The following is a 13,945-nucleotide window of genomic DNA, read 5'->3' as shown; positions in this document are numbered from 1 at the left end:
AAGAACGAAAGTCAGGACTTGGACACAGAGTGCTTGGAGTGCTGGAGGAAAGCAAGGAGGAAGAAACGGCAAGCAAGGGGGAGAGTGACAGGCCGTACTACTGCATATAGGACAGAAGGACTTCAGATTTTGTATTAATATGAGAAGCTACTGGAAGACTTTGATAAGAATAGTGACATGTCCATTCTTACAGTTTAAAATAATCATTCAGACTGTGGTGTAGGAAAAAACACTACAGGGGAGTACTGACAGAAATGGAGGGATTAGGATGCTATAAAATTAACACCAGAATCATATGGCTGAGATGTGTGAGGTGGTTGAACTAGAATATTCTGAAAGTAGAGCTGGTAAGATATGTTGACAGAGAAGAAAGGACTCAAGAATAATTCCAAGGTTCTTGGCCTGGACACTGAGAATATAATTGCTATTTATTGCTTTGGGGGTATCAGAAGAGGATCTGAAATTTATTCTGGGCCATATTAACTTTACTTTCTTATTGAATTTATCGGGGTGATATTGTTTAATAAAATTATATAGATTTCAGGTGAACAATTCTGTAATACATCATTTGCATATTGTATTGTGTTCACCACCCCAAGTTGGGATATATTTTTAAAATATATTTTATTAATTATGCTATTACAGTTGTCCTATTTCCCCTCCCCTTTATTCCCTTCTGCCCTGTACACCCTCTCCCACCCACATTCCCCCCCTTTAGTTCAGTCCATGGGTCATACATAAAAGTTCTTTGGCTTCTACATTTCCTATACTATTCTTAACCTCCCCATCTATTTTCTACCTACCATTTATGCTACTTATTCCCTGTACCTTCCCTCACCCTCTCCCACTCCCATGCTGATAACTCTCCATGTGATCTCCATTTCTGTGATTCTGTTCCTGTTCTAGTTCTTTGCTTAGTTTTTGTTTTAGGTTACATTGTTAATAACTGTGAGGTTGTTGTCATTTTACTGTTCATAGTTTTGATCTTCTTTTTCTTAGATAAGTCCCTTTAACATTTCATATAATAAGGGCTTGGTGATGACGAACGCCTTGAACTTGACCTTTTCTGGGAAGCACTTTCTCTGCCCTTCCATTCTAAGTAGCAGCTTTGCTGGACAGAGTAATCTTGAATGTAGGTCCTTGTCTTTCATGACTGGGAATACTTCTTTCCAGACCCTTTTGATTGTAAGGTTTCTTTTTAGAAACCAGGTGATAGTCTTACGGGAACTCTTTGTAGGTAACTGTCTCCTTTTCTCTTGCTGCTTTTAAGATTCTCACCTTCCCTTTAATCTTGGCTAATGTAATTATGATGTGCCTTGGTGTGTGCTTCCTTGGGTCCAACTTCCTTGGGACTCTGAGCTTCCTGGACTTCCTGGAAGTCTATTTCCTTTGCCACAAAAGGAAAGTTCTCCTTCATTGTTTTCAAATAAGTTTTCCATTTCTTGCTCTTCCTCTTCTCCCTCTGGAACCCCTAGGATTCGGATATTGGAATATTTAGATTTGTCCTGGAGGTTCCTAAGCCTCTCTTTATTTTTTTTAAATTCTTGTTTCTTCATTCTGTTCTGGTTGAATGTTTCTTTCTTCTTTCTGGTCCACACCATTGATTTGAGTCCCAGTTTCCTTTCCATCACTGTTGGTTCCCTGTGCATTTTTCTTTATTTCACTTAGCATAGCCTTCATTTCTTTATCTAATTTGTGACCCTATTCAACCAATTCTATGAGCATCCTGATTACCGGGGTTTTGAACTGTGCACCTGATAGGTTGGCTATCTCTTCGTCACTTAGTTGTATTTTTTCTGGAGCTTTGATCTGTTCTTTCATTTGGGCCATTTTTTTGGTTTTGGCATGCTTATTACATGGTTAAGGGGTGGAGCCTTAGGAGCCAGGGTAGGGCAACCAACATTGCTGCTTTGTGATGCACTATATGTGGGGGATGGGTCCAAGAGGGAACAATGCTGCTTGCTGTGCTCTCTGCCAGTTTTCAGTCACTTTCCCCTCTTCCCACAATCAAACTGGGCCTTTCTGGTGCTGATTCCTGGGTGGGTGGGTTTGTGTACATTCTAGTACCCTGTTGGTCTCTCCAATGAACTCTCCTGTGAAGCTGGGAGTTTCTCCCACTACCTCAACCCCTACAGGGGTTTTCAGTCAGAGGTTTTGAGGCTTTTATTTTCCCACGCTGGAATCCTGGGTTGCAGGGTCTGCCTAGCTCCCCAGTTGTTCCTCCCAGTTTATCTGCACGATAATGTGGGACCACCCAGTCCACCAGCCACTGCCTTGCCTGCCCTGGTCCTCCAGCCACTGCCTTGCCTCGAGTCCTCTCCACCTTGCTGCCCATCTCCGCCCCTTCTACCAGTCTGGATGAATGTTTCTTCTTTAACTCCTTGGTTGTCAGACTTCAATACAATTAGATTTTCTGTCAGTTGTGGTTGTTTTTTGTTTTTAAATTTGTTGTTGCCCTTCTTTTGGTTGTGCGCAGAGGAGCAGTTTGTCTACCTGTGCCTTCATCTTGGCCAGAAGTCCCCAAGTCGGGATGTATTAACTTTTAAGACGCTTATTCAACATCTAAAATAAAGTGGCTATATAAGTGTTGGAATGAGGTCTGAATTGCAGATATAAAATTGCAGTTGCCAGACCAGGAAGTACATAAAATTACCACCTGAAATGCAGAAAAGAGAAAAAGTCCAAAGAGTAAACCCTGGGACACTCACCCTCTAGAAGATGAGTACAGGAGAACATAATGCAAAGGGGTTGAGAAGAAATGCAATGTCAAGAATGGGGTAGATAATCAATGGTGTTAAATGTGGCTAGCAGGTTAAGAAGAGGTCACTTGAGAGTTCACTTGGGAGGAGTGCATTAATTAGGGAAGGGGAAGAAACATCCAGGTACCAAAGAGAAATGTTGTAACTACACAAATAGTGGGGCCAGGGTCAGCTTCAAATAATTCATCCTTTCTAATAGGAAGGAGGAGGAAATGTACATTCAGATGCAGGTGTATATAAGAGATTAATGCCATATCTGTTTTATTTTATTAGACAAGTTCTTTCCAAATCAGGCCACATTTTACTTATCTTTCCATCCCTGGTGCCTAGCACAAAACAAAAATTAGTATGCTATAACAAGGGATCAACTTCAAAATTCAAAGAGACATCATTTAGAAGAGGCATTAAATTCATTTTCTATATTCCAGAGGACACAAGAGGAAAAATGAGTAGAAGTTACATAAAGACAGTCTACACTTCAATACAGAACCAAATTTACTAATTAGAGATAGCCAGGATGACCTCGAGGGGATGAGGCAGAAAAAGTTAATTACAGCAATAATGATAGTAAAAATAATTATAACAAGAGCTGATATTTATTGAGCAGTTATTATTACTAAGTTCTTCTCTAAAGAACTTTACATGTATTAACTTTTTAATCATTATGCCAACATAATAATAGACACTCATATTCATCATCCCCGTTTTATAAATGAGGAAACTGAGGGACAGTTGAAGTAACTTGTCCTCATCCACAAAACTAAAATGGCAGAACCAAAAATCAAATGAGTACATTTTGAAAATCTATGCATTTAAACATTCTGTTCAGCCTCCCAGATCTTAAAAGAATCAGAATGACCACAAGCTTCATGGATCAGAATGTTGATTCACGCTGAATATATTGTCTTCTCATAGGTCCCTTAAACCCATTTGAATAAGTGTAATATGTAGGAGGCACAGACCTAAAAAGTATGTGTTAAACATGAGTAAATAAGAGAATGAAAACACAAGCCACTGAAATAACATTTATAAAACACATCTAATAGAGGACTCACATCCAAACTAAATAGGAATTGTCAAAACTCAACAATTAGGGCACTATGGGTCAACATGATGGTATAGGTAAACACAAATTACCTCCTCACACAACCACATTAATCAAAATTACAGCTAAAATGTAGAACAACCATCACTCAGAACTGTCAGAAATTGAGTTGAATGGAAGTCTGACAACTACTGAATTAAAGAAATCACATCCATCCAGACAGGAAGGAGGGGTAAAGATGCTGGTCCCACATCCACAAGTGGTGGGTAAAAATTCAGGAGGGATATCTCAGGAGCAAGGAGTCCCAGCCCCACACCAGGCTCCCAAATCCAGGGTTCCAATGCCAGGAAAATAAGTCCACTTAACTTCTGGCTGCAAATACCAGCAGATTGGTGGACAAAATTTCTGGAGTCCCAAGCAGTTCCTCTTAAAGAACCACACACAGCCTTATGCAGACTCTCTCTGAGCTCCACCTAGCATGTAAGCAGCTTGAAAGGCACTAGTGGCATATGGGGAGGAATTGAAGTGGCTGATATCAAGGCAGGAGCTGGAGGATTTGTTTGCTTTCTCTTAGACAGAAAGGTGAGCAGAGGCCATCGTCCCTTTTCTAAACCCTCCCTGCACAGAGTCACAGAGGTTGCAGGCAGGTGTTATATCTGAGACTCCATGAACCTAACACTGTTTGCCCCACCCTGGAGATTCCCTGAGACTCCCTCCCATCCAACTTACTGGCCCACTCAAACTATTAACAGTGATTTTTCCATATGAATGGCTGATCTTGGCTCATGCATTACAACTTACTAAATCCTCTCAAACAATAACTGGCCTCAGTGAGCACCACCCCTTACCCCCTACCTCTTGCTAAATAGCCCCAGGCTTAGCACGAGCAGCAACCCGCCTAGATTCACAGTTTGGCTTTACCTGGGAATCTCTAAGCCCAGCACAAGTACCAGCCATCTCAGACTGCCTTATAGCTCATGCAAGGTGGCCCCGGACAGACACAGTAGGGGCTGACCTTGGCCTGAACCACCAGGGAAACCCCAGAGCCTGTGCGCCCAGTGGACAGCTATAAACCTTGTCAGAGCAACACTCTGCCCCAACACAGCTGATCCTACACACAGGGCAGAGGCTGGTGGTCAGTGGTCATAGCCAGTCTCCTTGCAACTAACTGGCCTGGGTAAATCCCTCCCATTGACCTGCCAATAGCAATCAAGGCTCAACTACAAGAGAAGGGTATAGTTGGCCCACACCAAGGGAACACATCATGTACCCAGGCTGGGTGATATGGGCGGCTGTGCTACTGGGCCCTACTGGACACCTACTACATTAGGCTATGCTACCAAGACACAGAGTCAAAGCGACTCTACCTAATATATAGACACAAACACAGAGAGGCTGCCAAAATGAGGAGTCAAAGAAACACAGCACAAATGAAAGAACAGATCCAAATTCCAGAAAAAGAACAACACAAAAGAGAGTTAAGCAATCTATCAAATACAGAGTTCAAAACAGTGGTTATAAGGATGCCCCAGGTAATTAGTGAGGCCCTCAACAGCAAAAAAATATCCAATCAGAAACAAAGGATATACTAATTGTAATAAAGAACAATTTACAGGGAAACAACAGTAGAGTGGATGTAGCCAATAATCAAATCAATGATTTGGAAAATAAGGAAGCAAAACACAACCTATCAGAACAACAAGAAGAAAAAGAACCCACCCAAAAATGAGGATAGCGTAAGCAGCCTCTGGAATAACTTCCAGCACTCCAAAATTCCCATCATAGAGGTGCCAAAAGAAGAGAAAGACAAAGAAATTGGAAATCTATTTGAAAAAATAATGGAAGAAGACTTCCCTAATTTGGTGAAGGAAATAGACATAGAAGTCCAGGAAGCACAGAGAGTCCCAAACAAGATGGATGCAAAGAGGCCCTCTCCAGGATACATCATATTTAAAATGGCAAAGGCTAAAGATAAAAAAGAGAGAATCTTAAAACCAGAAAGAGAAAAGGAGTTAGTTACCTACAAGGGAGTTCCCACAGGACTGTCAGCTGATTTCTCAAAAGAAACTTTGCAGGCTAGAAGGGATTGGCAAGAAAGATTTAAAGTCATGAAAAGCAGGGACCTGCAGCCAAGATTGCTCTACCTGGCAAAACCATCATTTAGAATAGAAGGGCAGTTAAAGAGCTTCCCAAACAAGAAAAAACTAAAGAAGTCCATCACCACCAAACCATTATTATATGAAATGTTTAAGGAACTTATTTAAGAAAAAGATCAAAATTATGAATAGTAAAATGGCAATTAATACATATCTCTCTACAATTGAATCTAAAAAACAAACTAAGGAAACAAGAGACAGAATCATGGATACAGAGAATGCTTCGATGGTTGCCAGATGGGAGGGGTGTGGAGGAGAATGGGTGAAGAAGTGAGGGGATTAAGAAGTACTGACAAGTAGTAATGGATTAGCCATGGGAATGTAAAGTACAGTATAGGAAATGGAGTAGCCAAAATACTTATACACATGACCCATGGACACGAACAACAGTGTGAGGATGGCCTGAGGGAGTAGTGGATGCTGGGTTGGGGGGAACAAAGGCAAAAAAATTGGGACAACTGTTAATAGCATAATCAATATAATTAAAAAACTCAACCATTAGAAAACAAACACCACAATTTAAAAATGGGCAAAAGATCTGAAGAGACAAGTCACCAAATAAGATATATAGATGGCAAGAAACATGAAAGGATAATCAACATCAAATGTCACTAGGGTATTGCAAAATAAAACTAGGTACCATTATGCACTTATTAGAATGACCAAAATCCAAAATAATGACAGTACCATACGCAAGAATTTGGAATAGGAACTCTCATTCATTGTTGGTAGGAATGTAACATGGTGTAGCACTTTGAAAGATGACAGTTTTTCAGTCTCTTACTAAACCAAACTTGGTATTTACCCAGAGTAGAATTTATATTTACACAAAAACCTGCATACAAATGATTACAGCAGCTTTATTTATGATTGTCAAAACTTAGAAGCAAACAAGATGTCCTTCAACAGGTGAGTGGATAAGCAAACTGTAGTACATTCATTCAGACAATTGAGGATTATTCAGCAACAAAAGAAATGAGCTATCAAGCAACAAAAAGACATGGATGAACCTCAAATGCACATTGAACAATCTAAACAGACTGCATACTATATGATTCCAGCTGCATGATATCCAGAAAAGACAAAAATAGGCAGTAAAAAGATCAGTGTTTGCCAGGAGTGTGGAGGAGGGTAAGTGGGACAGATGAATGGTTGAATATAATATTCAATATATAATACTGTAATGGTGGATACATGTTATTATACAGTTATCAACCCCCCCCAAAATAAAACAGGAATGATCCCTAATGTAAACAATGGACTTTAGTCAATAATAATGTATTAATACTGACTCATTAATTATACCAAATTTTCCACAATAAAGCAAGATAAATAATAAGGGAAACTGGGAGAAGAGGAGGTAAGTCAGTATATAGGAACTCTGTACTTTCTTTTCACTCAATTTTTTTGCAGGCCTAAAGCTGTTTCAAAAAATTAAGGAATATTAATTTTTTCAGAATTAAAGTCTGCTATCTGTAAGCTCAACTTGTGTCAACTATATGTTGTGATAACCAAAACTGCTAATTAAATCAAAGACTACAGTATGGGATGTGTAAAAAAGTCAAGAACTGAGAACAAAACCTAATTCCAAGCCTAATGTTTACTATTCCTTTAGTAGTTGCACTTCTATACTGTTGGGAACCACCCTGCCTGGTTTTAGGAGCTGTAACCCCCTCATGGCTAAGGCTGAGTGAGTGACCTTCAGGCCATAAGCCACTAGGGAGACAAAGCTTATCTCCCTGGCAGGAGTGCCACTTCCACTCCTTTTTCCATAACTGGCCCCCAAAGCTTGATCAGTTAGCCAATGATGGGTAAGATTCCCCAAGGGGGGAATGACCTAAGACAGGCATAATCACATGGAGGCCCCAGGGAAGGACTTGGGAGGCTAGGGCAAAAGCGGGTAGTGGACCCTCACCCCTCGGCTTTGACAAAGCCTGAGTCCTCATTCTGTCTGCAGGAAGTCTATCTCTTGGCTGTCTTGCCTCCTCTGCCTGACTTAATCCTGAAACAATGACAGAGGACAGTGAAGCCCCATGCTGGAAGAGGCAGGTTCCCAGGTGATGAGAAAGAATATATAAATTGCTGTGAAACCTGCTTTGCTAAGAATGCTCTTAATTAAATGATAAAGACATGGGCAGGAAATGAGTTTGTTCCTCAAAGTTTTGTAGCTTTTTAGCTAACAGACCCTGACTCAGAATAGGCCCTCAGAGTTCTTTGTATGCTATCTATTTTTTGATCCTTACTGCCTAACAATGATTAATGAACTTTACCTGTATTCCTGTGCAAATTGATTCCAATAAAAACCTGTGAGGGGAAGGATCGGTGCACTCTCCCCTAGAGGGAGTGGCCAGGCCGCTCCGAGACACCCTCCCCTTGATAGGGTAGCGGGGCGGTCCCTTTTCCTTCACAGGACTCAGTAGTCTGTGTGAATGTATCTCATGTCTCATCCATAATGTGGCAGACACTGCCAGCTGGTGTCTGCATCACTATACAAATAAGTACTTTTCTCAATGAACTAGACAAGAACATAATGACTGGAATGCACAGAGGATCCAAAGAGGATCTAAACACCTAATGAAGGTTTGGAGCTTATAACTTCCAAGGTAGTTGCCCTAAGAGTATGTCTACTAGCCTTTGAAATACATCACAATGTTTAAAATACATGTACTTCTTAAAAAAAGATTTTATTTATTTATTTTTAGAGAGGGGAAAGGAGGGACAGAGGAAAAGAAACATCAATGTGTGGTTGCTCATTATGCACCCCCTACTAGGGTCCTGGCCTACAACCCAGACATGTGTCCTAGACTGGCAATCAAACCGTAACCCTTTTGTTCACATGCTGGAACTCAATCCACTCAGCCACACCAACCAGGGCTAAAATGTGTATAATTTTTTAAAAAATGGAAATATTTCTCTCAAAATATTGAGTCAAATTCTTTGTAATTTCATTCTTGATAAAACATGCAGGGCATTATGCATCCAAGAGCCTCAACAGTTTACTTACAAAAAAAAAAAATCTAGAGAAGTCTCACATTTCAATACAACAGAGGGGCCTTCAAAAGGTACAGAAACAGTATGGGTTAACCTGCCATACAAAATGTAATTTTCACCCTTTCATTTAACTAGTACTCATAGAAAGAGACCAATTAAAAAGCCAGGAGGATCCCATTTGGTGTCACTGCTGGTAATAACTTGTGAAAAGCTCAAAGGAATGAGAGAAGAAATGTAAATTCTTAAGGAGCACTGATGGTTATACTACTTTCCCCTTCACTAATTGCTGAAGTGGACAGCATTTCCCAAGAACAAATTTTTAAAAATCTTTTAAAGAAATTAATTCATTTTGAGAAGCTGCATTCTGTGTTACAGCCAGTCAAGAAGGTAAACAAGGTTAGGAAGAAAGGAATTAAACTCATAGTTTATCAGTAGTACATGTGCTTCTCTGCTTCCAACTCCAGACAGCCTTGTAAACATCTTCTTTTCAGTCCCCCACAGCTTTCCAGCACTCATGCCTATACTCAGATACACAGAGGAAGAAGCAGCATAGAGTTCATTTGCCAATCCAGGGATTTCTTCAGCAATATATACATGGTAGGCATGGGAAACTCTTGGCCTACAAATGCTGCTTAATTAACTGATAATCTTTATTCTATCTTTGCAAAGCAACAAAAGACTCTGATGATATTTTTCTCATTATCTTTTTAATTTTTATAACTGTATTTATTCCTTAAGGTATGGTTGTGAAGTTCTTTTTCAGCAAAACTCAACATCTTTTTAACTGCAAATTAATTTCTTTTTATTCTAGTCCCTCTGCTTACCCAGCTTTGCCTCCCCTAGTGCAGCACTACCTTAAAACAGTAACAATAGCAACAAGCAATGTATTTCACTGGGTTTTTGCATTTATCCTTCACCTTGAGGATTGAAATAGTTTCATAGAGGTTTACATTTAATATCTTTGCTAAATGATGGCAAAATCTCATATTACATTTAATTTTTTAGAATTAATAAATGTAAGCTATGGACATTATCAGTTTTTCATGATAGCCTAAGAGAGTGGTCTCAACTTCACTATCTAAATAAACCTACCAGTGAAAACAATTTTAAGCACCTGCCACACTATATTTTTATTTACTAATAAACGAATATATACTATTAAAATCATATACATGTAATCAGAAATTTTAAAAGAAAAAGATTTAAATATATAACTTTATATATGTATTTATTAATTAAGCTCTAGTGTTTTCTTTCTTCATTGTCTGGGAGTGTATATAATCACACTCTGGTGACTAGTGCCCTGAAAGGCTAAAAGAAGTCCAAGAAAATATTCCAAACTTTCATCACACAGTTTAGCCACTGAAAACATCTTTCTCCTATTAAACTCTACTTTTCAATTTTTTGAAGCTATTGTTAAGAAGATAATTCTCAAAGATAATTCATTAACTCATGAACTAGAAGGCCAAACTATAATCTCACGAGGTAACTACATTTTTAAAAAAACAACATATCAAATTATATATAATGCTGTATATCTGAAACTTATATAATGCTATAAACCAGTGTGCTGCAAGAATTTTTAAAACATGTAATATTAAAGTATTTAGTCAGAGGCACTGCCCTCTTTGCCATTAGAATGTCAAATAAAAAAAATGACAACAGCTAACACAATAGCCATCCAGTGTGAATAAATCAAAATTACACCTAATTTTTTGTCACATCTGTTGTGCCACAGAATTTTAGTAATTACTTCATGTGTGTCATAAGATCAAAAAGGTTGAAAATCACTGTTATAACCAATGTTATCTCAATGGAAAAAGAGAAAGTGGTAAAATTTGAGCCTAGCCACAGAAAAGCTCTGCCTGAGACAGCTAATGTAGAACATTCAGAGTAAAATGCAGTAAATGTCTTATTGATTTTGATAATTTTATATACCATAGGATTATGTACATGTTTTTATGATTATTTTCAAATGTATGCCTTTCAAGGAACCATCATACGGTTTAAAGACTAAATCAAGTTGTCTTCTGTACTAATAGAATTTAAAAAAATATGTAGTGATACAAAAAGTTGTATATTTGATTCTGGTTCCACTAAACAATCTAAGAAAACGGTTATTAAGCACTCTTCTCAAGTGAAGACACTGCACTAGGCACTGCTATTTACAAAATCTGACAGCTAGAAAGGAACTTCAAGATCAAGGCCAAACAGCCAAACATTGCTTGAATCAGCTCTACAACAGTGCCACCAAGTGGCCATGTATGTAACATGTGTTCAATCACCTTTAGCAATAGGAACATTTCAGAAGGCAGCCCACAGCATTTTGTTACTTGTGACTCTTTGAAATAGTCAAATGGTAACTCTATCTGCTGGCCCTATTTTTATTATCAAAGGCAATACAAAGCAAGCCTAATGACTTCAATTTGACAGTCTTTCAAATATTTTCAAGAAATGTAAACTTTTATCTTCAACCTAAATACTCACATTTAACTTAGGTTATTTCCTATTTATAGTTTAAAAAATGTTAAGAAGGAATGCAAACCCAAGAACTTAATTCTTGAAGTTACAAAGGGGAATGATTTTCAAAATTACACATATCCCCCAGTTGTAAACTATAAAGCAACAATTTAAATACAGACTTATTTTAATATTACTGAATGAAGCTAATTTGTTTACAGATAACTATACAGAAAAACTCATGAGCATTAGCAGAGATTTGATATTTTAAAAATATTTTCTACAAATTTAATACCTTTGACAAATAGTAGTTTTCATTTGGTAAACTACAGCACAAATAACTAAATTTTAAAAAGTTATAAAAATCATTATTTTAAATGAATAGCCATCACCAATAAATCAACAAACAAGTGCTGGCGAAGATGTAGAGAAAGGGGAACCCTTTTGCACTGTTGGTTGGAATGCAGATTAGTACAGCCACTGTGGAAAGCAGTATGGAGATACCTCAAAAAATTAAAACTGAATATATCTTTTGTCCCAGCAATTGCAGTTCTAGGAATATATCCAAAGAAACCCAAAATGCTAATTTGAAAGAACATAAACACTCTTATCTCCATTGTAGCATTATTTACAATAGTCAAGATATTGAAGCTGCCTAAATGTCCACCAGTAGATGAGTGGATGAAGGAAGGAACTATGGGACATTTACAAAGTGGAATACTACTTGGCTGTAAAAAAGAAGAAGAAGGAAATTTTACCCTTTGTGACAGCAATGGATAGACCTGGAGAGCATTATGCTAAGTGAAATAAGCCAGTCTGAGAAAGACATATACTGCATGTTTTCACTCATATGTGGAATCTAGTGAAAAAACTGCACTAACAAGAAAAAGAGAGACAGACTCATAAAGAGCAGGTTGACAGCTCTAGTTGGGGAGGGCAGTTAGGGCATGGAGGGATCAAACGAAAAGGAAAAAGGACTCATGGACATGGACTATTTGGAGGTGAGGGAGGTATAAGGGGAAAAATGGTAATGGAAAAATACTATTAAAAAAGAAATAAATAAAAGTTGAGCTAAACCTTTTCAATAACACAAGCCTTCGAATTATCTAGAAACTAACACAAGATCTCAGGCTTGCATATGTGCACGTGCATGTGTACACAAACACAGCTGTGCTAAGATGAAGAGCAAAGCTATAAATGATGTTTCTTCTACGACTGCTCTCTTGCTAAAATGAACGACTCAGGAAAATAACCCCAAACAGAAGAATTTCTGTTTTACTACAGGACCAATCAACCAACCAGTAGATTATATTTACATTTAAACAATGTTTGCACAGCAAGGTAAATCTTCAGGTGTTAATCCATTACTAAAGTGTGATAGAAGTTAGTGTACAATCTGATACTCATCATCAGCATAACCAGTTTCACAAATGTTATTTACTAGCAACAAGATGAATGAAACCAGTACTAAACAAAGAAATGCCAATTTCAATTTAACTCACAGTTAATATTTATCAATATTTGAGTGTTTTAGAAAATAAAAACTGAAAATGTAACTTAAATAACCTGTCCGCATCATACACCATTATAGGTCATACAGTAAGATTTATTTTATTCTGAAACAGCAGAGAAAATTTAATGCTGCTTTATATTTTGGTCTACTGAACAAAGGGTTATTTTACTAAGTAAGCTTCAGTGAATTTTCTTAAACAACCAAGCCATTAAATGAAATGACAATGCATTCACAAGGAGCTTTATATTGTTTTTATTGAGCTTACTATGAGCAAGGATAGCTTGCTATGCAAAAAAAGAGAGAGAAAATATTAAATCAATTTTGAAAGTTTTGCATATTAAGAATAGGCCATTTTAATTCATTTAGAGAAAAGGCAATAGTCTTTTTAGATTTAATTTATTTATTTTTAGAGAGAGGAAAGGAAGAAAGAGAAGGAAAGAAACACTGATAAGCTGCCTCTAGCACTTGGTCTGCAAGCCAGGCATGTGTCCTGACTGGGAATCAACCTGGTGACCTCTAGGTTCACAGGCTGGCACTCAATCCACTGAGCAACACCAGCCACTGCAAAAGGCAATAATTTTTATTGAGCCTACCAGAATTCCTATTTCCAAGCAAGTTATTTGCTAGCTGGTTCATATTTCAGCTATACAAATATTTATCTGGAACATGTTCTACATAATTGAATCGTCTAGATAATTCATGTTCATCCCATTATGCAATAAAACATTTTATATTTTAACTATTTTCATAGACATTTTTCTAAAAGACTTATTTCCCTGTTTTCTGTAAAAAAAGAACTGAAACTCAATTTAACCATTTTCTACAAAGTTAGTCACAACAACTGTACTGTACAATGGTACTGCTATGCTTTGGTCTTATGTTTTCTCACCTTTGCTTACTGTCACTTACTGATGACAGTGTGTTTTTGACAGTTCTGATGCCTAGGTGAGAACCTAAAAGTGGTCTATAAAACTTCTTATGTATAAAAACTTGGTGGTATCTGGCTACTCTGAGTCCTTTT

General features: G+C 37.8%; 1 protein-coding gene across 1 annotated transcript in view; it reads right to left on the bottom strand.

Annotated features, from left to right (window-relative positions):
• Positions 1 to 13,945, bottom strand: part of CAAP1 (caspase activity and apoptosis inhibitor 1) — a 63,436-nt gene that overhangs the window by 15,522 nt on the left and 33,969 nt on the right. The window lies entirely within an intron of this gene.

Source organism: Phyllostomus hastatus, unplaced genomic scaffold (genome assembly GCF_019186645.2).
Source record: "Phyllostomus hastatus isolate PE091 unplaced genomic scaffold, TTU_PhHast_1.1 phas_contig_34, whole genome shotgun sequence".
In the NCBI taxonomy this organism is placed as follows: domain Eukaryota; kingdom Metazoa; phylum Chordata; class Mammalia; order Chiroptera; family Phyllostomidae; genus Phyllostomus; species Phyllostomus hastatus.
This window is presented reverse-complemented; position numbering and strand designations above follow the sequence as displayed.